Genomic DNA, 24,760 nt, shown 5'->3' on the forward strand with positions numbered 1-24,760 from the left:
CAATACTGGCCCCTAGTGGCTCCTAGAACTTTCACGGCTCCAAAACGTATGCAAATGACCTCTGATGGCTGTAAGACCTGCACCAATGGCTTCAGAAGGTCGAAATTACCCAAAAACAAAAAGAAATTCGTCCAAAACCGACTTTCTGGGCCAAAGTTATGGCCATTTACTCCTGACTGCCAGTTTGGCCTAACAAAACCCCAGTTACATTTAGTGACGGCCAGTTAAGCCCGCCAAATATGGCGGGACCGCCAAATTTGGCACTCCGCCAATTCCGCCGCTAACTAACTGTGTGTTAACTGGTTGTTAGAAGTCTGCATGTGACCGAGCGCGCTTGGCGGTTAGGCTGCATTGGATTTCGTGCCGAGTCTTTATTAACTGACGGTTATGGGACTGACTGTTTGTCCCCACTTCAACGGCCATGTGACCACGTGTATATGTAACTGCGCGTTTATCTGTGGGCGGTTATGGGCTTAAGCCCTGGTTATGGGCGTAGGGTCCTATGGATGGGGGCTGGCCCCCTTTTTTTTTTCCCACTCAACCATTTAAAACCCTTATTAAAACATTAGTCCGCCATTTCAACCACGTATTAACCTGTGGTCTAACGGTAATGCCGGCGGTTTATTCCCATGAGGTCACGCGTTCAAATCTTGCCGGTGCCAAAACCATTTTGCATTGCGCCCCAACAAAGTTTCGCTGATGTCATCTGGGGCCACGTGGCGCCCTCTGGGCCTGCCACGTGGTGGCCTGTGATTGGCTGCCGAAAAGGGAATATTCCCTGGAATATTCCAAGGAATATTCTGCGGAATATTCCTTTTAAATTTTTTTTTATAAAAATTCAAATTTCTAATGTTTTGGGCAAAATATTCTTTTGGCCATATCTTCCTCATACGGCGACCGTTTTTCGAACCGTTTCCGGCGCCGGATTCGGGAGGACGAGCACTTTCCAGTTGTTCAGCTTTGAACCAGTTCTGAGCACTTTGAATTTTGAGCATTTTTACGACACAGGACATGAACACTTGATCACGCCTCCCCATTGGGAAGCTTTTGGACCCCAAAAGCCTTCAACTACCTGTTAAAGAGGTGAGGGTACAGCTCCCTCACTCTGTCCACCTCCATCCACTTTGCCTTGTTCGGTTTGCTGCCTTTGAAACCAACCCGAACATAATCTACACTGCCCCTCCTTGAAGTGCGTGTCCTTCTGTCAAGGATTGTATCTTCTTTCAGCTCATCTAAGAATTCTGGTGAGAAATCTTCTATAGATGGCAGCTGAATAGCACTTTCATGATCAGCAATCAAAGGAGGTTCATACAAACGTACGTTCTCCACATTGACAACAGAATACATTTGCATGTAGGAAGGAAAATCTAATTGAAAAGCATTATTTCCAACCTTCCTGAGGATTTTGAATGGACCATAACGAATAGGCTTCAACTTTTTACCTTCTCCTTGCATCCTTTCCTTACTAATGTACAACCATACCTCATCCCCTTCTTGAAACTTGTGATCGACTCTATGCTTGTCGTGTCTTTCCTTGTACTTGCCTTGACTCTTCTCAAGCTGTTCTTGAATTTGCTGATGTATTTGCTGAATTCTTTCAATGAATGAACGAGCTTTGTCAATATCACTATGTCCCTCAATGGCGGCATCTTTCTCAAGAATGAAATCAAGAGGTGATTTTGGCAAGTAACCAAAACAAGCTTCAAACGGTGAGGTGTTTGTGGAAGAGTGCTTGGCACGGTTGTAAGCATGCTGTATGTAGTGCAAATGTTCATCCCAAAGCTTGGGATGCTTGCTGCAATAACCTCTCAAGAGGTGCACAATGGTTCTGTTCACAACTTCAGTTTGTCCATCTGTTTGCGGATGGAAAGCAGTACTTTTCTTCAACTTTGTGTCCATCATCTCCCATAGGTTGGACCAAAAATTCCCCACAAATCTGGAATCCCTGTCACTAATAATGGAAGTAGGCAAACCAAAGTGAATCCATACATGATGAAAAAATAATTCAGCAGTTTGTTCAGCAGTTATAGTTTTCTTACAAGGCATAAGTATACACATTTTGCTGAAACGATCAACTACTACATATAAATAATCATGCTGCTTTCTAGATTTTGGCAAACCTCCTACAAAATCCATAGAGATGCTCTCCCATGGTCTAGAAGGTACCGGCAAAGGAGTATACAAACCAAGCTTCCTATTGCTAGGCTTGCTTGTAGCACATAATGAACAACCTCTTATGAACCTTGAAACGGAATCTACCATGCGAGGCCAATAGCAATACCTCTGTAGATGTGCAACTGTTTTGCTCACACCGAAATGGCCAGCAGTAAGAGAAGAATGAGCTTCTCTTATGACATTTATCCTCTCCCCTGTGGTATACACAACTTGCCCAAATGAAACAACAAATTGTTATGCATGTGATAATCATTTTCCTCTACATGATTCCCTTTACTCAAGTTAGCATACACATCTTTAAAGTCATCATCAGATGCATATTGTTCTATGTAACTATCATGTACAATGGAATCATTCTTAAGTAAAGTAACAGCACCAATAATAGGCCTTGAAATCATATCAGCAACCTTATTCAAAGTACCTTTCTTGTACCTTATTACCAAATGGAACTGTTGCAAGAAGCCCATCCATCTGAAATGTCGTGACTGTTGTAACTTGCTTTGTGATTGCAAGTACTGTAAGGGGCGATGGTCGGTATGTATAACAATTTCTTTGCCCATCAAATAGTGTTTCCACTTTTTGACGCTTTGTACCAATGCATACAACTCCTTATCATATGTAGGATAATTTACAACAACACCATTAAAAGTTTCAGAATGAAAAGCAATAGGCTTACCATGCTGTAGAAGAACTGCACCCATAGCATAATCACTAGCATCAGTTTGTATCTCAAATGGCTGTCTCAAATCCGGTAATGCAAGGACTGGAGCTGAACTAATCTTCTCTTTCAAAGATTCGAAAGCTTTTTGCTGCTTGCCTCCCCATTGGAAATCATGCTTCACACTTGTCACTGCATGCATAGGAGCTGCTATAGAAGAGAAGTTAGAGATAAACTTCCTCCAATATTGAGCTGCACCCAAAAAACTTCTTACCTCTGTTATGGATTTGGGAGTAGGCCACTTCACAATAGCCTCAATCTTAGCAGGATCAATTCTCAAAGCACCTCCTCCTACTATGTGTCCCAAATAAACCAAAGAAGTCTTTCCAAATTCACACTTTGACATTTTAAGAAATAACTGGTTCTTCTTCAAAACATCAAGTACTTTTCTAACATGCATGACATGATCTTCTCTACACTTGCTGAAAATTAAGATGTCATCTAAGTAGACAATAACGAAATCATCAAGAAAAGGACGCAAGACATCATCCATTACCTGCATGAAAGTTGCAGGTGCATTGCACAAACCAAATGGCATCACAAGCCACTCAAAGAGTCCTTGTTTGGTTTTAAAGGTTGTCTTCCAAATGTCACTTTCTTCAATTCTTACTTGATGATATCCACTACGCAAGTCTAGCTTAGTGAAATATCGAGCATCTTTCAGCTGGTCTAGCAAATCATCTATCCTTGGGAGTGGGTAACGATTCTTTACCGTTATCTTGTTCAAGGCCCTGAAATCAACACACATACGCCAAGTGCCATCTTTCTTTGGAATCAATACAATCGGTGACCCACATGGCGAAGTACTTGGCCTTATGAAACCCTTGTCCAACAAGTCCTTGATTTGCTTCTTTATTTCAGCATTCTCCATAATAGACATGCGATACATGCCTATGTTTGGAAGAGGACAATCTGGATGCAAATGGATTTCATGTTGAATCTCCCTCTTAGGAGGCAAACCTGTTGGCTCCTGAAACATCTCATGATATGCATCAACTACATCATACAGATCTGATTTAAGTTTTGGATCACAATTTTCAAATGACTCATGATTCACATCAACCTTGGGCTTAATCATAAGAAGAACAAAATTCTTACTTGAATTGACCAGCCTTTTTACCTGTCCTGCATTCACCATTGCTATATTTGTCTTCTTACGATGAGCTCTAACAATGAACTCCTTGCCATCTTTGAACAAATGATATTTGTTTTCATGGCGATGAAAGATAGCTTTCCTGTCAAACAAGTAAGGACTTCCCAAAACAATTCCTGCTATATCAAAAGGTACCACATCAAGTTCAACTGTGTCAATAAAATGTGCAGTAATTGCAAAGCGCAATGTGCACTTTCTTGAAACTTGTAAATTTGCATCCTTGCAAATCCATCCAAGTGGATATGGCTTCGGATGTGGAACGGTCTCAAGTTTAAGCTGCTTGACCAAGTCCTCTGATATAAGGTTTGCTTGTGACCCACTATCAAAAAGTGTGTCAATCTTAGTATGTTTTGAAATCACCCTCACATGAAACAGTTCAATTCTTTCTTCCTCGTTAGGAGCTTGTACATGGCAGCTTGAGGTACTAGTGCTGGCTTGAGTTTCAATTTCTTTTCCCTTCAAGTTTTTCAAACCCATGGCTGCAATTTTGGTTTCATCACCTGAATCTTCCCCTAAATCTTGTGGTGTAGATGTAGCAGCAGCAGTTTTCTGTTTCCCTTTGGATTTGTTATATTGAGGTCTTTTTTTTCAGGATGTAATTTCCAACAGTTTTTCTCCTCATGGCCTGGTTTAGAACAGTGTTTACATATCACTTTCTCACTCTCCTGTTTGACAGATGCATTCTTTTTTCCTTTTCCCTTGGAGGTTTTCTCTTTGCTTTTCCCCTTGGGGGGCTTGTTTCTACCCTCTTCAAATGTGTTTTTTCCCCTTGCCTCCAAATGGGTAGCTTGGACACAAACTTTGTCCAGGCTAGTAGGGTTAAACATCAAGATGGTGTGTCTAAGGTAGCTATGCAAGCCACCGATGTATTTCAGCAGGGTTTCTTGGGTCTGTAAATCTACCCCTAACAAGAGAGCTCTTCTCCTGAATTCTTGGGTGTAGTCTTGGACACTCTGACCCTTAAGTTGTCTGAAATTTTGCCAGTTCATAATGGCTTTCTGCATGTGAGCCAGAGGATAAAACTGTTTTTTAATGGCTAACAGAAATTCAGGCCATTTTAAGGTAACCTTACCAAATTTCTTGATCTCCTCTTTAGTCTTGGCCTCCCACCAGACCAAGGCTGCTCCATCCATTCTCAAAGAAGCCAACTGAATCTTTGTGGCATCATCATGCATATTTTGGATCCTCAAGTAAACTTCCAACTGCCTAATCCAGTTGTCAAGCTTTTCTGCATTCACTTCACCATTAAACATAGGTAATTCGAATTTTAAATCAAGCTTCAAAAAAGGACTTTTTCTAGAGGATCTATGCTTATGAACAGAAGAAGACGAGGATGAAGAGGAAGAAGGTGAAGATGGGGGTGGTGGATCACCATTACCTCCATGTCCTTTCTTGGAATGATCATCATGCTTCTTACCTCCTGAAGAGCCCTCTCCTTCATGTGGATGTTTGGACCCTTCTCCAGCCAATTTCTCATTTCTTTCTTGGTACAATATCCTCACCATTTCAGTGAGATCTAAGAAAGCCTTTCTGAAGACTCTTTCTTCTTCTCTTGGATCTGTCTCTATAGGAATTTCTCCTTCATGTTCAGACATCCTTGAAGCTTCTGCTGAGACTCTGGAGGGTGAAATTGAAGGTGGAGGTGATGGCTCTCTGGCCTTCCTTGACTGAGGATTCTCTCGTTCTCTAGTCAACTGTCCTTCCCCTCTTTTAAGTTTCAACCTGGTAAGCATCAATACTTGCAAGACAATTAGAAGATCTTTGCACAAAAACAATCAAAAGACAACTACACCAGAGATTGACTGAAAAGAGCATTTATCTACTTTGCAATTGTATAACAAGAGCATTTCGAAGGCTTCCTGGCTCATTTCAGGCTCTGTCTATAGCTTATTTGACTGATTTTGATACAAAGAAGCAACAATCTAGCTCTGATACCAACTTGATCTGAATTTGAAACTACTTGAAATTTGTTTGCAAGGTATTCAATTCAGAAATAAACATGTTTAAAAGACTTCCATGTCTTGCAGAAAGGAAACACATGAAATTTTCAGCTGTTTATGACCCATCTAAGCATAGCAGAATTATTTCCTTTTACTGTTTAACACATTAAAACGAATTTGTTCTGCAAAATAAACCAACCACATATGCAAAAGAAGTTGATAAAGCAGTTCACCCCCTCCAGGGCTACGTCTGCTGGGTCCAAAGCCCCCAAATGGGCTTGTCCTTGTTTTTATAAAATGCTCAAATTGAAAATACAGCTAAATAGAAGCATCTACAAGAGAAATAGATGGTAGAAATGGATTCAGAACACTTGAATCCTTCAGGATTGACTATTGGATCACCTCCAATGGATACCTGCAACCCTGTACAGTCTTCCCAATACTGGCCCCTAGTGGCTCCTAGAACTTTCATGGCTCCAAAACGTATGAAAATGACCTCTGATGGCTGTAAGACCTGCACCAATGGTTTCAGAAGGTTGAAATTACCCAAAAAAAAAAAAAAATTCGTCCAAAACCGACTTTCTGGGCCAAAGTTATGGCCATTTACTCCTGACTGCCAATTTGGCCTAACAAAACCCCAGTTACATTTAGTGACGGCCAGTTAAGCCCGCCAAATATGGCGGGACTGCCAAATTTGGCGCTCCGCCAATTCCACCGCTAACTAACTGCGTGTTAACTGGTTGTTAGAAGTCTGCATGTGACCGAGCGCGCTTGGCGGTTAGGCTGCATTGGATTTCGTGCCGAGTCTTTATGAACTGGCGATTATGGGACTGACTGTTTGTCCCCACTTCAATGACCATGTGACCACGTGTATATGTAACTGCGTGTTTATCTGCGGGCGGTTATGGGCTTAAGCCCTGGTTATGGGCGTAGGGTCCTATGGATGGGGGCTGGCCCCCTTTTTTTTTTTCCCGCTCAACCATTTAAAACTCTTATTAAAACATTAGTCCGCCATTTCAACCACGTATTAACTTGTGGTCTAACGGTAATGCCGGCGGTTTATTCCCATGAGGTCGCGCGTTCAAATCTTGCCGGTGCCAAAACCATTTTGCATTGCGCCCCAACAAAGTTTCGCTGATGTCATCTGGGGCCACGTGGCACCCTCTGGGCCTGCCACGTGGCGGCCTGTGATTGGCTGCCGAAAAGGCAATATTCCCTGGAATATTCCAAGGAATATTCCGCGCAATATTCCTTTAATTTTTTTTTTTAAAAAATTCAAATTTCTAATGTTTTGGGCAAAATATTCTTTTGGCCATATCTTCCTCATACGACGACCGTTTTTCGAACCGTTTGCGGCGCCGGATTTGGGAGGACGAGCACTTTCCAGTCGTTCAGCTTTGAACCAGTTCTGAGAACTTTGAATTTTGAGCATTTTTACGACACAGGACATGAACACCTGATCAGTCCAATAGACAATTTCGTCTTAGTGGACATTGTTACACTAAAATTTGTCACCATGACTATTTGCAGTCAGTATGGCTCCATCAATAGTCATACTGTCCTCCTTGGCAAGTCTTATACCTCTGCTCCTCATGTCAAACTCCAAAAAAGAGAGAAAGTCTTTAAAAGTCAATATAACTCTGGTTACGCAGTTTCTCTTACCCTTACCTGCATGTACGCACCTCTTGTTCATAATACCTGCGTACTTGTACGCTCTGTCTATAAAGGGGTGGGTGCGTACTCCTGTAAAGGTCAAAAGGCGCAAGTTTTACTCCAAAAAGCTTACTTGTGGTCGATTCTAAAGCATTCTAGAAGATGGTTTGAAGTGGATTGAGCGCCTCCAGATGGTTCATGCATCCCAATGAAAGAGGAACTTATCCCATCAAGAGGGGAGCTATCCCATTGAAAGAGGGGCTTATCCCATTGATGGTGGACCTGATTAACTTCCTCCAAAGCACTATAAATATAGGCATTGGGCCAGAGGGAGGAGAGGTTGAAAGCTGAACATTCCTAAGGGTAGATGCTGCTGAAATTAGGACTCCCTTTTAGAGCTTGAGAGGAGAGATTCCAATCCTTTCTTAGCTTCATTTGGAAGTGGGTGAGCTGATCAAAGTAAAGGAGAACTCTTGCTAGGCCCTGGGAGGGACCTGCAAAACACCAAGGCACTGGTTGTAATGGTTTCTTTTGTTTCCAATTAATACAATTAAGTTCATTTTTCTCAACAAGTTGTTATATATAATTTGTTTCATAAACTCATTGGTCTTTATGATAAATATGTTTTATTATATGAGTTATTCAGGTGCTATGTAATCGTTTGCTTGTTAGTGAATGCAGGCTTCAAGGAGAAGGAGCTCATCTGGATCGAAGAGGCTTGGCTGCTGCAAACAAGCGCTGGACTAGAGGTAAGCCTTAAACACCTGGTTGCTTTTATTTTAAATGCATATTTAGGCAAAGATAGTGCTTGATTGTTTTGTTTGTCACTAGAAAGCCTTAGCTTCTAGGGAGGTCGGTTTTGTCCGCAAAATTGACTCTTTCTGCATGACAAAATGGCGACTCTGCTGGGTAATGGATTTGATTGATTTCTCTTTTGATTGATACTTTGATTTGAGAAGCTTTGATTTCTTTCTAGTTTTTGACTGATTGACTATGAATTTGGGTGGAATATCTTAGGGTTGAGTTAGTTTTTATTTTTCTTGATTTTGAGAGCAGTATGCACCCTCTGCGTTAAGCACAGTGCGTACCTGTACGCACTTCTGCTTTGTACACAGAGCGTGGCCGCACCTCTGCAAACAGGCTGCCTGCGTACCCTGTCAAAAACCTAGAAAATTTCAATTTTTTCCTTTTTTCCTATTAGATTTTGCTTATAGTTTGTTAATTGCTGCCCAGATCCACTGGTTACCTGTCAAAAGTTTTCATCTAAGCTTGTTTCATTAGCATCAAGGGTTTTCGTGAAGTTCATAGAAGTTCTAGCCCTAGGTTTCATTTTTGTATTGGTCTTGTGGTGACTTTGGTTTTAGAAGTTGTAAAAACCTTGGATCTCCCTGGTCTTTTCAGTCTTCTTAGGAGTCGGACCTTTCGTAAAATCCACCTTTGTGAGAAACCTACCTTTGTGTTGTCTCTTTGCGGAATTTCGAGAAGGCTTGTTGCTTAAGCTGTGAATTTCATTCTTAAGAAAAAGAAAAAGAACAAGAACTTTTTGTTTTTGACTAGTTTATGATTCTGCATGAATTAGTCCTTAGTTGAATTGTAACTGAGTAAAATATCCTGGAATTATATTTTGTAGGCTTTTACCTCATTAGGTTTGCTTTTAGGTAAATTTCTCTTAGATTTTCTTTTAAGTAGATTTCTTGATTTGATTTTCATAGATCTTAAAATTGATTTGATTTTTATAGATCTTAAGATTGATTTTTGTTAAGTAGTTTTACATGCTTTGTTAAATAGGAAAAAATACAAAATCTCTTTTGAGGAAAGTTTGTTTTAGTAGCGTTTGAAGTCTTTGAAAAGAGAAAGGAAGTTTTCGTGAAATAATTAGTGGTCATGTGTTGTGTGCTTTGGAAAAGATAAAGAGATTGTTTCTCTGATTTTCATTGCCAAGAAAGTTGTCTTTATAAATTTTGCATTCTCCAACTCTCTTAGCTAGGAAATTCATTGAAAAGGAAAGATTGTTTTGTTTCATCCAAGGTGCATATTTTTAGTGGATTTGAGTCGAGTCTACACACCATCAGTTTCATCTCCGCTACCTTTTGTCCTAAAGAAAAGCCATAAAAATTAATGCTTAAAGTAAAATTAACTTAGTAACTTTTTATTTACTAGGGCTCTGAAACACCAATATAGATCAGGCTAGTGTCTTGGAGTAGGAGAGTAATTAACTCTCCAAGACAGTAAAACCAAACAAGTAGCTTATCTTGTGGTAGGATAAATCCAACTGTTACATTTATGCTCTGGGAAAGCTCCTCTTAAAGGAGAAGCACGAGATCGTGTCCGAACCAGTGAGGGAATCAATCCTCCTTCATTGGGAATGACGCCAGATACGCACGTACTACAAACGGTAAACCTCGGATTAACCATTGTCGAGGAGCCTGGGGTCACTTGTCGGTAAACCTTGGATTATTGTCAAGGAGCCGGAAAGGGGATTGAGCTTGTTACTCTGCCCTTGCGTGCTATCAGATCGTAGACTATTCACCCAGGTATATTTGTTGCTGTTGGTGACCTTAGTGACTATTATCTTTAGGATTCTTCCTAAGGTGACGATGGAGGGAAGATTCCACTGTACCTAGAGCAGACGTCGGCTAGACTCACTTGGATTTTCTGGGGGGTTTACTTCACTCGAGACGGTTAAAGTGGAGGAACTTGGTCCAGTCTATTCATTAAGCAGGTTGCCGGGGTAACTGTTCCACCCGCGACTTCTGTACTGAATTCTGCGATGTTGGATTTCATCACCAACTAGTGTTTTCGGTCCGGAACGTTACTGTTTGTGTATGGTTTGACGCCCTAGATTCTTTAGGCGTGTGATTCGAATTTGTTTGGTTCTTTAGAGACTTTAGGCAGTTTGCTTTGAGATTTTACTTTGCTTGTGTGTGCAGTAGTTAAAAGTTTTTAGCTGTGGCTGAATTACCAAGACAGTCCCGTAGACTTCGGGGCCAGTCTCCTGAGGTTGTAACCGTGGCTGATCTGTTGAGGAAGTCCTGTAGACTTCGGGGCCAACCTCCTGAAGACGTCCCGGGCCATTACGAAGGTTAGAAAGTCCTTGTAACTCCTAGTGGCAAAGTAGGGTCACCTGAAGAAGGAGAGTCTTCGTTGGTTGTTCATCCTGATTACCAAGCTTTAGAAACAGGTTATAATCCTGAAGCTGTTTCGGTTTCCGAGCTTGCTGGTAGTTTTTCATCTACTAGTGATATAGGTGAAGAACTTGAGATATCTGAACCTGTTACCCCAACATCGGGGTTAGTCTCTCCAACTTCTAGTGCTCCTAATTCACCTAGGGTAGAAAGAGTCATCACCGAAAATCTTCCTTCTGGTTTGATAGCTATTGAAGAGCTTGCTCCGGAAGAAGAAATAGGCATCCCTATCCCTGAAGATCAACCTACTATTGATCTAAGGGAGCGTGAATCAATTTTTTATAGTCCACCTAGAAGTACTACTTGGTATCTTTCTTTAACTAATTATTTGGACAACTCAGTGTCGAGTTTTTCACCACCTCGTGTTTCTTATCCACCTAGGGGTATTTATACTCCCGTAAATATGTCAGGTCAGTCGTCCATGTTTACTCAATCACCTGAATCTTTTTTGTACGGCGGTCCTTCTATTCCTGCTGGGTATCAGTCTCTGGCTGGTACTTTTTCGGGAGCATCTCCTCAACCCATTGAACAAAGGATGTTCACTGGAAGCAATGGTGCAAAGCCGTTGAGTGTAGAAGACATTCTCATGATGTCAGGTTCTATTCCTGCTTCTCAACCTCAAGGTGGCCAGTTATCGCCTGGGGGGCAGCCTCAATTAACGCCTAGGGGGCAACCTCAAGGTACACAATTTGCATCTGGGGGGCAACCTCAAGGACAGTACGTGCCTACGGTACATTACATTCCTCAAGGTCAACCCCAGACTCAATATGTACCCCAAGGTCAACCCCAGTATCAATTTATACCTCAAGGTCACCCCCAGTATCAATACATGCCTCAAGGGTATCTGCCCCAAGGTCAGTACTCGAGTCAAGGTTTCCAACCACCCCAAGGTCAATCTTATGTTCAAGGTATGGGAAATGTAACTTTCAATTATCAATCCTACCCTCAACCCGGTTATGGATCTCAATATCCTCAACCTGTTATGGGTCAGTACCCCGGAATAAATATAGTGTGGGATCCATCACAAGCTCAACAGGTGTTGCAGCCAAGTATACAGTTGTCATCTCAAACTGAACAACCCTTAGTTTCTGGTTCACCCCAGCAACCAGTCCAGTCTAATATTCAAACTTCTGTACCTTCGGTAGTTTCTCAGTCTGGGCCAATTTCACCTCGTACTCCATCTCAAACGACTGCTGCAACTGCCGCAACATCTGTTCCATCTACCACACTTACTTCTGGAGTATCGACAGCTCCGATTTCTACTGTCCCTGTAACTACTCCTCAGACATCTTTACCATCGTCTGGATCCACGATTCAAACTACGGTTCAGATGCCTGTAGGACAACCTGGTTTAAGTACGGTTGTCACAAGTCAACCACAGTTCACTTATCAACCGTACCAGGGACAATTCCAATTCGGTCCTGCTGTCCAGCAACCGGTTTACCAGTATCAACCATATCCTGGGTACACTTATCAACAACCACAACAACCCCAGTACGGTCCGGTTAATCCTGGTTTTCCAGGAGGATACAATATCCCGAATGCGATTCCTATTCCTAGTTATCCTGGATATCCTCCTCCTGGGGCTGGTATAATGACCCAGAGTTTTAGGGATCCTAATCGGCAACTGCCGTTTATCGCAACTTTGGATTTACTAGACTTGTCGCGCCTAACGAACGATCCAATTAATTATCTTCCGTTTTTGCCGCCAATGCCGAATAAGTTGCCCAGTGACATTCCCAAGTTCGAGGGTAAGTCTGGAGAGGACCCGTCGAATCATGTGATGACTTACCACCTCTGGTGTGCCTCTAATTCCATCTCGGATGATTCGATCTGCTTACGCCTTTTCCAGCGCACTCTCATTGGTCTCGCGGCCAAGTGGTACATTGAGTTACCACGGGCCTCTTTTTATAATTTTAGTCAGTTAGATACCTCGTTCTTAACTCATTTTCAGTTTCCGGTCAGATATGATAATGGCACGGAGTTACTAACTTCATTAAAGCAATCGACGTCCACTTATATTTCTGATCATATTCATGAATGGAGACATCGAAGGCGATTAGTGAAAGTTTTTATCCCGGACCAAATCTTAGATGAATGGTTTGTTAAATCATTGTTACCGAAGATTACTGAAGACGTAGCTAAGGCCGGAGTAGTTACTGAGGAGCAAGTGATTGCTCAAGCGCAGTACCTTGACTTAGTTTACACTTAGTCAGGTACGTTACATGAAAAGATCCCAGATCTTCCAAAGTCAAATCAAATCGCTGCTGCTCCGTCAGGGTCTCATGCTACTGATGGCATGATTGGTACGGTGAACACTAAAAGTAATAAGAAATCCTCAAAGAATTCTTCTCCTATTATAACCTTACCAGACTCCCCGACGGGAGATTCTTCCACTGAACTCTCCGCCGATATTCATGTTGTAGAGTCATCTACGGCTAAATCAAAATCAGTGGGAAGAAGAAAGGGAAGAAGAAGAATAAAGTAGACAAAACTCCAAAGGAGAAAACTAAAAAGGCGGAATCCAATGATGAAAATCGCAAGCCTCATTATCCATGTCTTATTTGTGAAGAGGAACACTTTACAAGAGACTGCCCTCATCGAGAAAAGGTTGTGAAGATCGTCAAAGGTTCCCAAATTCCTACTGTCTTGAAGGATCCATTTCCAAAGGACAGAAAAATGATAGGTTCTTCCTCGAGTGCCAATGAAGAACCCATTTTGATGATGTCTCATGTAAGGATTGCGACTCGATCGCAAGATTATGGTAGTAAAATTCCTGTTGATGGCAAAGAAGCAGAATCTTCTCATTCTAATCCATCAACCTCAGCTCCCGGTTCCGATCCACTACAGATTGAGAAGCCTAACCTAGACTTAGTAATCAGACCACCCGCCAAGGGTGTACTTCGAAGGTCTGCTTTCAATCCACATGCGAGAGCGGCCCAGAATTACAACATTGTTGAGGACTTAGCTGTTTCACCCTCTGAGGCAATGTCGGCTTTGGAAGTGCTGCAATCATGCCCAACACAATGAAAATTACTTTTGTCGGCTATAGGAGCTATTGATGTTCAGGACCTAAACCTAATAATATTTGATCTAGAAAATAGTACACCGTGTTTGCCTCATCAAATGGCTTTCCAGATCCCAGTGATAGTAAAAAACAGGCCTATTCATCGGACTATAATTGATGAGGGAGCTTCCACGTGTATTATGTCGATACAGTGTTGGAGATCGCTTGGTTCTCCTTCAATAAATCAATCCCCGACAATTCTTAAGGCCTTTGATGGCCGTGGGTTTCATCCTTTTGGCATTTTACAGGATTTTCCTATAGGGGTTGAAGGAAAAACCGTTAGTCTAGATGTGGAGGTGGTTGATGCCCCTCTAGACTACAACCTTCTCTTGGGTCGAAGTTGGACTTACGCTATGACAGCGGTCATTTCATCGGTCTTCCGAGTAATAAAGTTCCCACATAATGGAAAGATCGTAACAATAGACCAACTGGCTTACTTTTCATCCGACCCAACCTCTTCAGAGAGTATTCAGCATGTCGGTAAAACGACTATCCCATACAAGGATGTTGGCGTAGGATTAGTTAAAGATGCCGGTTTACTTGGAACTTTTCCTTTTCCTCCGCTCAACGCATCATCTTCATTTGCAACCATTCATATGATTACGTCAGATACTATTTATTACGACGATCCTTGGATCGTTTCTTTTGAATCTGAAATAGACTCATTTGGTAATTCTATGCCGTTGAGTCCATATGAAATTGCCTATGAAGCCGTGTAGTCTTTTACCGACCTGTGTTCAACCAAAATCGACCAAATGAATGTGGTCCGTGAGGAATCACTTTTCACATCAACCTCGGAGTTAATAGCGTTTCCCGAAGTTGTGTCATCTGACAAGCAAATTCGTGAAGTCCTATGTGTAGACGATTTACCATGGGACGATCTCCATCATAGAACTTCGTTTTTACCCGAGGATGATCGCTTTGAAAATGATTTCTCATCAGTTTTTACAGCTGAATATGTCAAGGACGCTCAGAATCCCATGAAACATCCTGATTCAAAGCTGAATTTGGGAAATATCTCTTGAACTATTCCCATTGACATTTCAGTTAAGCCTGGAATTGTTGAGAACATTCATATAGGTGCCTCATGTACAGATGATGAAATTCAGACATACAAGGCCCTATTTCAAGAATTCCACGACGTGTTTGCCTGGTCCTACGAGGAAATGCCAGGAATTGATCCCGCAATTGTTGTTCATGAGATCAAGACTTACCCGGATGCTAAACCCGTCCGGCAACGTTTGCGTCAGATTCACCCACAAAAAGCTGCTGCAATTAAAGCAGAAGTTGAAAAACTGTTGAAAGCAGGTTTCATTTATCCGATCCCGTTAATGAATTGGGTATCGAATATTGTTCCGGTTAACAAAAAACAAGGAACAATAAGAATATGCATCGATTATAGGGACATTAATCGAGCTTGTCCAAAGGACAACTACCCAACACCCTATATCGATCAAATCATTGATGATTGTGCCGACAGTGAAATATTTTCCTTTATGGATGGTTTTTCCGGTTACAATCAAATCAATATTCTACCTGCCGACCAACCGAAAACGGCTTTCATTTGTCCATGGGGGACATTTTCTTATTGCAAATTACCTTTTGGGCTTAAGAACGCCGGAGCAACTTTTCAAAGGGCGATGTCTTATGCGTTTCATGACATCAAACACATTGTGCAACCGTATCTCGATGATTTTCCTGCTCATTCATTACACCGAGCTGACCACCTTGTCCATTTACGAGCAATCTTCATGAGGTGTAGGCATTATCGTATTCGGTTGAACCCACACAAATGTGTCTTCTGTATATAAGTGGGTCGATTACTAGGATTTGTAGTTTCGAAAGCCAACATTTGCGTCGATCCCTCGAAGGTAGAAGCTATCATCAAATTGCCTCCTCCTTCGAGTCTTCGCCAACTCCAAAGTTTGCAGGGGAAAGAAAATTTTTTACGACGATTCATTCCTAACTACGCCGAGGTTACAAAGACATAGTTGTTGAAACAGAACGCTCAATTCTATTGGGATGAGATAGCTTAGAAATCTTTTGATGCACTCAAACACGCGTTGACCCATGCACCGTTGTTGCATCCTCCCAACTACAACCAGGATTACTTTTTGTACCTCGCCGCCTCCCATTCCACCATTGGAATGGTCTTATTTCAGGAAGATGAATTCGGCATGGAACATGTGATATATTACCTTAGTCGGACGTTAAATCCAACTGAGCTAAAATACTCACATGTGGAGAAATTGGCATTGGTAGCCGTTCAAGCTGTCCAACGTTTTCATCACTACATTTTACTCCGTAAAACTATAGTCATTTTGGATTGCAACCCTATGATCTACATTTTGACTAGCAATTGCTAGGGGGCAAGTACTCTAAATGGATTGTTATCCTGCAAGAGTTCGACTTGGAGTTTGAGAAATCTAAGTCTAAGAAATCTTTAGTTTTTGCAGAGTTAATGTGTGACTTCCCACGTGCTGACACGGAAACTGTGGCAGAGGAGCCCATTGCGGACGAATATTTGTTTCTCATCAGCACTTTAGATCCGTGGTATGGGGATATCATCATCTATCTCCAGACCCAATCCTTTCGGCCCGAAGCTTCAAAGTCGGAACGTCGGAAAATTCGATTCCAGTCCCAACAATACAAAATTATTGGAGATACTCTTTATCGTCGTGGGGCGGACTCTATCTTTCGACGTTGTTTAACTCATGAAGAGGCTGAAAGGGTTCTAAATGACTGTCACTCTGGAGCGTGTGGTGGTCATATGTCTGGGTATGCCACAACCCAAAAGATATTGCGCGCTGGCTACTTCTGGCCGTCCTTGTTTAAAGATTGTATTATTGCGGTCCGAAAATGCCACAACTGTCAAGTGTTTGATCGAAAGATGCGTGCTCCACCTACTCCTCTCCACCCTATAATTGCCGTTGGTCCTTTTTCCAAATGGGGTATCGATTTTATTACATGTAACCCTCACTCGGTCGGGGGGCATGTGTATATCATCCTTGTGGTAGATTATTTTACTAAGTGGGCCGAGGCGATGCCTACATTCGAGGCCGACGGCAAGACAGTTGCAATTTTAGTATTCAATCATATAATTGCTAGGTTTGGTGTCCCACAAGCGATAATCACTGACCATGGGCGCCATTTTCGAAACGTTATGATGACAGAACTTACAGGCCAGCTTGGTTTGTGTCACGATAGTTCAACTCCTTATTTTCCACAAGTGAATGGTCTGGTTGAGTCCATCAACAAAGTTTTAGTTATCATGATCCGACGAATCATTGGTATTCATCGGTCGAATTGGCACAACATGTTATTTTCAGCGCTTTGGGCGTACCGAACCTCAGTGAAAACATCAACAGGGTTCACTCCTTTCCAACTAGTTTATGTTTTGGAAGCTGTGCTACCCATTGAATACGAAATCCCGTCACTGCAAATGGCCATCGAGTTACTTCCAGCTACTTCCGAAGAGGAGAAGCGTTTATTATATTTAGCTCAATTAGATTAGAATCGACGTGATGCTACATTGGCGATCGAGACTCATGCAAAATGTATGAAAGCTCAATATGATCGAAATGTGACCCCTCGAAAGTTTTCAGAAAGAGACCTAGTGTTATTATATGATCAAGCTAATGATAAATTAGGTGCTGGAAAATTCGTTCCTATGTGGCATGGGCCCTATATTGTCAAGCGAAAGCTAGCAAAAGGGGCCTATGAGCTGGTAGACTTTGACGGGGACTCTTTGGGTAAACCCAGAAATGGACTCTACCTAAAGAGGTATTATGCTTAAAAGATGGGTATGGAGATTTTTAGTTAGGTTAGTTTTTCTTTCTAGCTGGTGTGTTTGTTAGTTTAGACAGTGTGCTTAGCTTAGAAAGTGTGTTTTCATCGTTATTCTAGCTCATCTTGGTTTTACTCTTGATGATGCAGATGTCGATGCCTCTCCAAACATACATTGGTTTTGCTGATGGTGCTTGTCGTAGTACACGGAATATCTCTTCCGCAGCTTGGGTTATCTATTCGCCCTCTGACGAGTTAGTTTCTATGCATGGGGTGAGCCTCGGTCAAACAACAAACAACATTGCAGAATACAGTACAGTGATTGAGTTATTGTCTGAATCTATTTCATTTGGGATTCGGAGTTTGATAGTGAGGTTAGATTCTGAACTCGTTGTATTACAGCTTAATAGAGTGTATGCCATTAGAAATCCAGTGTTATTAAGGTTATTTTTGAGAGTGCGTCTCTTGGAATGTGAATTTCATTAAATTGAATATCAACATATTCCAAGGTCTTTAAATACATTAGCAGATGCGATTGCTTCTCGAATGTTAAATAGACATTTGCAATAATCATACATGTAAATTTAAAACCATTACATAACATGATTTACAAGATAAGCCGGTAATAATGATATATATATAGATAGGAGTGTGTCAAAAAATACATTGTCTTCGATCATAGGTTGAAAAACACCTTATGATTGGCAAAAATGATAAGTACAAAAATCCAAAATGTCACATGTGTCTACAAAAACGACCATCCAATCACTGGTGATGATCTCTATATGACACCACTGCACGGGCTACCCTACACAAGAACCTCCTAAAAGGTCCTGGGACCCCGACTACATAGCGCTGAAGCCTGATAGAAATATCATCTATGGTAGTCTCCGGTATGTCTGCTGTAAGACGCTCTAGGTCATGTTCCAACTCAGCTAAAGTCTCTGTGGCCTCGTCCTGTGGGGCCGGTGCCGCTGCAACTGGTAGTCTCCTCTCGAAAGGCCGGAGATTGGCTGGACGATGTGGGCCTACATCTGCATTTTGAAAATTATTACTATCAGTTTTGAGACGATATAAAAACAAACAAAAAATAGATAGTTTAAAAAACTTGTGGAAAATGAAATTACCTGTATCATCCCATTGTTCTCTCGGTGGAAGAATCATGTCCAGATCTCCACGAAAATCAACTCCGGCATAAGGAAAATCCTGTATAGAAAAGACCTGGTCCTCTAACTAGTGAAAATACTCCTCAGTAAATCGAACAACTTTCGTTCCCTCATCAGGATGACGGGCCATGACCGCAACCCATCGCATCAATTTGGGCTCTCGAGGAAGCCCAACACCAACAGTGAGTTGCTGTGGGATCAGCATCGGAACCCTCTCTAAGCCAAAACTCACAACTAAAGGCCCATAACCAAAAGTCTTCAGCTGTCCGTTTTTGGCTCTAGTCAGTTGGCCTTTTACATTGGCCAACACAGCATCACACCAGTTAAAAATGGTACCTCGATAGCAATCAATCGCCATCCGCATCTGGCATCCAGTGGCAATGTGCAAAGCGGCAGCCCCGCAAAGTCTGGTAACTGTAAAGGCAATAACCATAAGTTCAGGTCGAGATATAGTTTTGATCTCTATCCCCTTCTCCTGGTTCTGAGTGTTACACCACTCTAGTCGGAGACTAACGATGGACTGGCCACCCGGCCTAGTCCCGAACAGAGTCAAGTGTTCGCCTCTCTTGGGCAAACCAGTGAGAAAGTAAATATCTGAGGGCTCTATCTCGAGCTGGTGCCCTCCAATATAAAAGCACTGGTCCTAAATGTTCCACCTTTCTACCAGCCACTCTAGAAATCTCACTTGGGCCCTCATGCCAGGTATGGCCCAATATTTATAAAGCCCGCATGCCTTTAAAGCATCAATTTACGGTTGATGATTAATGGCGGCCAAATCAACATCTTCGTGCTCTCTCTCGTGCCAATCAATCATGGTGAGCAATCTACACACCAGAAAACATCTGTTAGATTCCATAAAATAAAAAAAAATTGGTCCATTTTGGAGAAATTGGGGTTTGAAAACTCGTTTTGTAGGGTACGCACCCCGCCTTTAGGAACAGAGCGTGGGTAGGCGGGTTCCCTTAAGGTAAGGTGCGTACGCCCGACATTTTCCCAACTGAGAAAATGTCGGGGTACACAGGTCCCTAGTGTGGCACCTACGTACCCTGAGGAGCGGTTCTTGAAACCCCAAAGCCTCCAAAAAATAAAATCTAGGGCCTAAAAATGAATTCAAACAGATGAAAATGAAGAGGAGGGTGTCGTAGAATACCGGAAAGAGACGACGTTCGATTTCGACGGTCGGATTCTCCGCAATGTCCACGGGAAGTTTCTTGCCAAAAGCCCTTTTGCTCTCCTCAACAGTAAAATGGTAAAAATTAATTGGTAAAAGCCCTTTTTATAGGTTTTTTGGGTAAATAAATGGTAAATTTGTTTATTTTTCACCATGAAAAGGTATTTTTCAAAGTATTTTTATCTAACTTCAACAGGTATGAGTAATGTGTTGGTTTTTGTGCAGGATAAAGGATTTTCAGGGAAAATTGTCATTTTTTGCAAAAAAAAACATCAGAGTCATCTTTAAGCCCTTTTCTGACTCCTAAAACATGAAAAGATTGCCGAGCGTTTCTTTTACACTCGTTAAAATGGAATTAAAAGACGGTCCTCTTACAGCCCTTTTCTGACCATAAAAACATGAAAAGATTGCCGGATTTTTGTCGTTTCAAATCCAATATTGGAAATAAAACAACGTGTCTTTGATCGCTTTTTACTTTTCAGGTCAGAGACACTAATCATGAAAGTACTCCTTGGTCGTAAAAGATCAAGCGGTTCTCTCAAGTATTATTTTATACTTTTTCGGGCTTGGGAGACACAAATTTACGAAAAAGGTCAACCCTGGAGTCTTCTTAAGTTTTTCAGACTCTCTAAAATTGAAAAACGCCGAGTTTCTCCTATACTGGACTCGTTAAAATTTCACAGTAAAGGACCTGTTCGATTACAAACAGGAACGAACCACTCCTTCTTAGGGTTCGAATCTAAACTAAGTTGGACTCATCCGAAGGATGAGCTTATAATCAAGCAAATGTTATCCTCCTCAAGCTTGTAAAAAAATAAAGAGGTACTTGCCAGAAATGGTGGGGGAAAAGAGAGAAAAATGAGCCTATTTGTTATCCTTTGTCTCAGAGAAATCTTATCACCACTCTTGAACACGACACTTTTCATTCACCTGGGTTGGGAAATCCTTTGCCTAACAGTTGATCAGACCACATTGAAAATCTTCAGCCGGTTTCTGGGTATTAACTTTGGGTCAATTGTCACCAAGCCATCTGTTGTGTCGTTATGTGTTCAAGAGGTCACTGCAAAAAAAACCATTCATCTGCAAAATACCTGTCATCCATCTTGACCATCCCTGAGTTAGTCCTTACAGCTACATTTCTTCAACTTGGTCTGTGATTTCATGTTGTGGGCTTGCCTACGACGAATCGCTTTCTATCGACATCAGCACATTATCTAGAAAGATGATCTAGAAATCGTTAGTACCTTGAAATCTGCATGCATCAATGGCAGGTTTCTTGCCTTTGACGACAGTTTACATCATTGAATTTCGATCGAAGGATTCCGTGACATGTTCGACATCAACACATTCATTCACATCTCATGGATTGTACTGGGTACTTTGAGAACCATTGACATCACTGGTGGTCTCTCTCACACTTGTTAACAGTTTACATCATTGACTGGTAATCAAGTGGTTTCTACCATGTTCGACATCAACTCATTTATTCGCATGGATAGAATCGTACCATTTCGGGAAGTAGAAATGAAGACCCTGGATCTAATTTCCGCCATCCAGGCTGCAAGGAGTTTTTTATTCATTATATAGTAGACTAATTATAAACAGATGGCTGCGTCCATACTGTGTCTACATGAGTCTATGATTATGATGTACTGCGAAATCATTCCTGTATCAGAGCAGTAGTTAGTCTGTTAGTTAAAGTTTTTGATCTGAGTATGGGAGTGCCTACCTCAGTGATGATATGATCTCATATATGTATTTTGTGTTGAATATTTGCAGGTTCCAACTGGGCTCTCCACAAGATAATCCTTGAAATGATAAAGTGCTTCACCCTTCCTAGATGATATGAAACCCTAATCTACTACAGGCTTCGCACTTTAGGGGGAAATCTGTTACACTAAAATTTGTCACCATGACTATTTGCAGTCAGTATGGCTCCATCAATAGTCATACTATCCTCCTTGGCAAGTCTTATACCTCTGCTCCTCATGTCAAACTCCAAAAAAGAGAGAAAGTCTTTAAAAGTCAATATAACTCTGGTTACGCAGTTTCTCTTACCCTTACCTACATGTACGCACCTCTTGTTCATAATACTTGCGTACTTGTACGCTCTGTCTGTAAGGGGTGGATGCGTACTCCTGTAAAGGTCAAAAGGCGCAAGTTTTACTCCAAAAAACTTACTTGTGGTCGATTCTAGAGCATTCTAGAAGATGGTTTGACGTGGATTGAGCGCCTCCAGATGGTTCATGCATCCCAATGAAAGAGGAACTTATCCCATCAAGAGGGGAGCTATCCCATTGAAAGAGGGGCTTATCCCATTGATGGTGGACCTGATTAACTTCCTCCAAAGCACTATAAATACAAGCATTGGGCCAGAGGGAGGAGAGGTTGAAAGCTAAACATTCCTAAGGGTAGATGCTGCTGAAATTAGGACTCCCTTTTAGAGCTTGAGAGGAGAGATTCCAATCCTTTCTTAGCTTCATTTGGAAGTGGGTGAACTGATCAAAGTAAAGGAGAACTCTTGCTGGACCCTGGGAGGGACCTGCACAACACCAAGGCACTGGTTGTAATGGTTTCTTTTGTTTCCAATTAATACAATTAAGTTAATTTTTCTCACCAAGTTGTTATATATAATTTGTTTCATAAACTCCTTGGTCTCTATGATAAATATGTTTTATTATATGATTTATTCAGGTGCTATGTAATCGTTTGCTTGTTAGTGAATGCAGGCTTCAAGGAGAAGGAGCTCATTTGGATCGAAGAGGCTTGGCTGCTGCAAACAAGCACTGGACTAGAGGTAAGCCTTAAACACCTGGTTTCTTTTATTTTAAATGCATATTTAGGCAAAGATAGTGCTTTATTGTTTTGTTTGTCACTAGAAAGCCTTAGCTTCTAGGGAGGTCGGTTTTGTCCGCAAAATTGACTCTTTCCGCATGACAGACATTATATATATATATATATATATATATATATATATATATATATATATATATATATATATATATATATATATATATATATATATATATATATATAGGTTAGATATTCAATTACATTTTGGGATCTAATTCATAATATTATATTATTATGTCAACTTTAATTCTCACATGAGAGATACAATCGCGCCCTTTTTTGAATTAATCATTGCGTTAATAAGCCCTTGTTTCCATATCTATATATAGATATATATATATATATATATATATATATATATATATATATATATATATATATATATATGTGTGTGTGTGTGTGTGTGTGTGTGTGGAGACAAGGGCTTATTAACGCAATGATTAATTCAAAAAAGGGCGCGATTGTATCTCTCATGTGAGAATTAAAGTTGACATAATAAAATTAATTTACATAATAATATAATATTATGAATTAGATCCCAACATGTAATTGAATATCTAACCTAGTCCATTACTAACCTTAACTCTAATTTTTCCTAGTCATTGCCTCTCAAGCCCTTCCAATCATTGATCTAGATTCAAGAGTGGGCAATTCCCCCCAACCCCTCTTCTTAATGTGAACAAAGTTTCTTTCCAAAATTACTTGATTTCCTTGTCGAAATCCACTCATAAGTCACAACTTTTTATACTTCAAATCAATAAAATCCTTTAGGTAAAGCTTCCTACTACTTCTTCTCATCATATGGCATTGTCTTCGATTGACAAAAGTCTCATTCAATGGTTCACTAGTCTTTCGCTCTCACTAAGAATAATGGATAACAAAAAAAAATAAAAAAATGATGCCCATGATCAAAAGAAATCTCACATATTACTTATGTGGACAACAATTCTATGCCTTTTTTATTGAAAAGGAAGAATATTGAGATCTGATATTTCAAAATGTATTGTCTTTTATGGGAACAGGGGTAATAGACATACAACAAAATTTGACCCAAAATTGTATGTGCCCTCAATTATTTTAGTATCGTTTAAATTGTATTGTTTTCCTTTACACCTCTAAAATAAAGATCCATTGTGTGTCATTAGCAATTATTTAGGGAAATATATAAATAAATCTAAGCCAAAAGCTAGTATGTTTGCATGTGCAAGAATTTGTTTTTGGAAAATAGAGTATTGTTTTAGCAGTTGTAACACCCTCCAAAATTTTGGCCTACACTAAAATTTTGGAGCCTACTTTGGATCGTGTGATCAATATTTCCTTATTCACTTATTGGTAAGCTGATCATTTCAAGCTCTCTTCTTCAATATCAAGAGTCGTTCATGCTTCTATCTTTATATAGAAAGTGCCATCTTTGGGCATGGGAGTTATCGCTTGTCATGCAAAGGGAAGTTTTGGTTTGAATAAAGGGGAAATATTTGTGAAAATGAGTTGTTCCCATCATGTAGACATCTTTCACGGTCATTTCCAAAGTTTCACACATTATTAAACAAGTTTTGTCATTATCCTCACAAAGCCTATCGTCAGAGCCGCACTTGTCGTAAGATGCCACAAAGGTTGTTGCATTAAGAGAAGTATGTTTTCATATTTTCTGGATGGTCTATGTTATATCACTAAGTTTCCAAATATGTTGTCACATTCAAGTTCTATCACTATTCACATCAGTTCCATTGATCCCACACTTAGCCAAATTCTAAAGGATTCGTAGCAACCTAGCCTCATCGAACCTTCCTAAACTATGCACTTCGCATATACAACCCTCAAGCTTTTTCCTTGCCTACTAAAGCGCGCAATGTATAGAAAGCCCAACATCCTTTGGCATCCAAAACTGTGTGG

The sequence above is a fragment of the Pinus tabuliformis genome, chromosome 1_1, assembly GCF_031772625.1.
Source record: "Pinus tabuliformis cultivar Carrire ecotype Pingquan chromosome 1_1, CPIR1, whole genome shotgun sequence".
Classification (NCBI taxonomy): domain Eukaryota; kingdom Viridiplantae; phylum Streptophyta; class Pinopsida; order Pinales; family Pinaceae; genus Pinus; species Pinus tabuliformis.